This window comes from Chinchilla lanigera, unplaced genomic scaffold (genome assembly GCF_000276665.1).
Source record: "Chinchilla lanigera isolate Chin_1 unplaced genomic scaffold, ChiLan1.0 scaffold00043, whole genome shotgun sequence".
In the NCBI taxonomy this organism is placed as follows: Eukaryota; Metazoa; Chordata; class Mammalia; order Rodentia; family Chinchillidae; genus Chinchilla; species Chinchilla lanigera.
Genome location: NW_004955444.1, coordinates 4,280,791 through 4,284,942, shown reverse-complemented (window position 1 = coordinate 4,284,942; position 4,152 = coordinate 4,280,791). Strand labels below are relative to the sequence as shown.

General features: G+C 37.0%; 1 long non-coding RNA gene across 2 annotated transcripts in view; it reads left to right on the top strand.

Moving 5' to 3' along the window:
- The first annotated feature begins 3,549 nt into the window (after window positions 1–3,549).
- Window positions 3,550–4,152, top strand: part of LOC102016528 — a 36,974-nt gene continuing 36,371 nt past the window's right edge. For both annotated transcript variants that reach the window (XR_262239.1, XR_001235496.1), the window contains exon 1: window positions 3,550–3,610. This is a non-coding gene — a long non-coding RNA (uncharacterized LOC102016528). The remainder of the gene's footprint in view (window positions 3,611–4,152) is intronic.

Here is a 4,152-nt window from a genome sequence, read left to right as displayed (position 1 = left end):
GCTTTTCAGTACAGATTCTGTGGTGCTGTGGGGTCACTAACTCCTGAGGACAAGACATCTTTGTGGTGAGTTATCTATTAAGATCTTTGGTTCTGGACCTAATTGTTATGTTGATTATAGTGACTCACTTCTCTCTTTGTAAGGGAAGCTTGTATCTCAGCTTCAGTTCTGAGACATCTACCGATTACTCTTTAACCATGCTTATTTTTCCTTTTTCATCTCATTTACATGTAATACTTCCCCCACCCAACCTTTTACTTTTGTGTTTTCCTGGGATTCCTGGGGTTTTCATCTACAATTATTGTTTCAGCTCTCATTGCATTTACCTCTATTTTACTTAACTCAATAAATTTCTCTTCTCAGTTGCACATGGTTAAAACTTAAATATCATTTTGACTCATTCCTGTCTTTCATTGTCACTTCCAAATTTATTTATCACCATATCTTGCTAACTTTATGTTTGAATGTACATGTACTTGAACCCTAACCACATTCCCAAAATGTACATCTTTTTTGGAGAAATTAAATTCTACTGTATAATGGCTGTATATAACTCATAGACCTAACGTTTAGAGACGGTTTAAGTAAAAGAAGCCAAAAGGCCAACATTTTTGAAGCAAGGACATGGAATCCATTGAGCATGTTAAATGCAAACTATAAAACATTAAAAGTAGGTGGTTGGCAAGTAAAGCACAAGATGTTAAAGACAGAGATGAATGGAATGACCACAAAATATTTTGTTGGTGGACCTGAAATGAAACATACAAGAAGTGTTAAAGTAGTCACAATATTCTAAACATATACAAAATGAAATTGTCATGAGCTTTGAATTCAATGATCCATTTATAAAATGCATTCTGCATCCATGTGGTTTTAAACCAAGAGTTACATATAAAATCCTGGAATGTTCATCAAACTGTTTGCAAAATATAACTGCATATACTTTTACTTCAGTTTCTTTGGTACAGGAAGTGCATGCAGTTGACCCAGCAGGCCTTCTGTCTGTGCATTCACTGTTAGCAAAGGGAAACAGAGATAGAGAAAGAAATATTGCATCATCTCAAAGTTTATGTGTGTGGACTTTTACTTCATCCGCTCCCTATTCTCAGTGTCAGATTTTCCCATCACTTCTCCCAAACTTTTTCTAGGTGGTTTGAAAATAACTTTAAAAAGTGTAGTTCTAGCATTTTCATTTCCTTCACAAGTCTTTCTGTAGCATGACATCTAGGACCGCTCATGTCATTGTGTGACTGGAGGTTGTTAGTTGTACATCTGATGTTATCCACCGTGCCTACTGATGCTTTAGAGACTCCCTCAGCTCTGCTCATGTTAGCCTTCCAACCAAGCAGACCTTCTACCCTATCTTCCCCCACTCAGCCGCCAGACAGCAGCCAGACTGAACACCTTCTAACATAGATGGAGCATGTGCCTTGCAACCATTTCTGGCATTCGCTACGTGCCAAATACCGTACAAGGTCTAGGGACCTAACAGATATAGATTGCTTCCCGACTCATAGATTCAAGTTCAGCTTCTTTGGGCTAGGGATAGGGTAGTAAGTTGGGGGTAGATTTGTCAGACAATAAACTATCACATATATAATTTTACAACTCCATTTTAATAAGTGTTACAAGAGACAGGTAGAGGTTAGGATACAGAGTTGCCTGACAAATATTGAGAAGGCGAAGAAAATATTCCCTAAAGAAGAGAGCTGAGCAGTAAAAGATCAGGAACAGCAGGAGCCAGAAGAGGGATGGCCTTTTAAGCAGAAGGATGAGTAAGTGAGGGAAGCTTAGTGTTTGAGGGACTAAGTACACTGTAGTGATTGGTACAAGACCACCGGCATCAACCCAGCACACCAAGATGCCGAGTGCCCTCTCCTGAAGGTGATCCACTACCCCCATCTCTAAGTATTATCCCATCGGGGGTTAGGGATTCAGTGTGCCAATTTGGATGGAGGATAGAATTCACTGTATAAAAGCAGGGGCTAGGGGTTTAGCTCAGCAGCACTGCACCTGCCTGGTAAGCGTAAGTTGGAGAGTTTGATTCCCAGTACCGGAAAAAAAAACAAATAAAACAAACAAACAAACAAAACCATTGTATAAAAGCAGAATAGCACTTACACTGTTAATATGCCCCTACGATAGAAATATAAACACTTCTTTTTCCCAACCTCATCTGTATTTGTAGATCAATCTGAAATGTAAACTACAGTAAACAAAAGGATTTTCTTTTTCCTTATTCTGCAGAGCTTTTTCATATATTTTAATAAAACTGAGCAATCAAGTGTTTTTCTTACATAAGTTTTACACTTACATTTTTAAATACCAGTAAAAGCATACACGTGATTGTAACATTTTGCCTATTTTTTTGTAAAAAGTTGTCTCAATGATAGGAGACAAATATTAAACAAAAGTAACATTCAAATAATATTGCAGTACTCTGTCATGGTTATATGTCTAGCATGGTCTTAATTTATTAATATAACAATACATATCTGAAAACTAGCAAATAAAATCAACTAAGTCATCACTATACACTTGTAATCAATACATGTTATGCACACTATTTAGGCAATTAATCTCATCTCTGTTATCTAACACTTCACAAAATCTATTTTCAAGTTTTCAAACCTATCGCTAGTAGAGAAAATATAAGCAAAAGTGGACCTTCTATCCTGCTTCAACCAAAGTCCACCAGCTTGGCTCAAGGGACAAAAGATGTCTTCCTTGGTGATGTGGGATAGATGATAGAGAAAACTGATGCCAGTCGTTTCTTCAAATTGTATATTGAGAAGAGTTTTGATATATTAACATTTAGAAAATGCATGAACATGAGGAAATAGGGAACATCTGCTGAGGAAGATTTACGCTGGGTTTGTCATTTCTCTCAGTTTGATATTTCTAAGTTTATTTCTAATGATGGCAAGTTACATTTCATTCATCACATAAAATATTACTCATATTAAGTATGTCAGAGTCAGATGAACTGTCAACAAGTACCTATATCATAAAAAGATATCTTCATTTATCATCACAATAAACATTGAGTAAACATCTACTGTGCCCCATCCATGTTGAGAAGCTCTTAGTTCAGGCCTTTACAAAAAACATAAGTCCTAGTCTTAGAGAAATTTTATGTCTGGACACCGCTAATGCACTCCATGTCCTTCGCTTAATCATCAGGATGTAGTTAGTATATAATTAGTTTCCAGTTGTTATATTTCCATTTGAAAATATAAAATGCTTCTAGGTATTTGTATAGCTTTTCCTACTAGGAGATCAAAAAATGTACACAAGAAGCATATGTATTGTTTAATGCAGAGGAGAATACTAACCGTTGTACCTCACTTTTACTGTGCTGTGTTATGAGCTCATTTTCTCCATTCTCGGGGAGACTATTCACATTTGCCTTCATTTATGGAGCAAAATTAATGCAAACTTCTCTCTGATATAATGTCATTTCTATTAGTTCTCCCTTAAAAAGAACCTTGCGATGTTAGCCTTTATAATATTCCTTTTTATGATCTCACAGAAAGTAGCAGTAGAATGCTGGTTACCAGTAGCCCAGAAGGATGGGGAGGAGGATGGGGCATGATCAGGGGAGACTCAGGTATTGTTGAAAGGCAACAAGAGGTTCTGATATGCTTTTGAACAACAGCATGACTCTGAGTAATCGGAAATCAAACTCAGGAACTTGTGCTTGCCAGGCAGGCACTGTGCTGCTGAGCTGTATCCCCAGCAGTATTTGTATTTTAAATGCACTCACCATAAAGAAATGATATATGCTTGAGGATATATTTAACCTGATGTAAACATCACACAAAGTATACATATATCAAGGCATCATAGAGAACCCCATAAATATGCACAATTCTTGTTTTGATATATCAATTAAAATAAATTTTAAAAACTATATCTCCTTTATACATTCCTCCGTTGATGGGCATTGGGTCTATTTCCAAGATTTGGCTATTACAAACTTTTTGGGAGATACCAAGAAGAGGAAAAGCTGTGCTGAATTGAACCTTCAGTTGTAGTTTTAGAGGAAGCATGACACTGATTTCCACAGTAGTTGCACCAGTCCACACTCCCACCAGTGCTGGAGTAGGGTTCCTTTTTCCCCACAGCCTCACCAGCATTTGTTACTGGTTG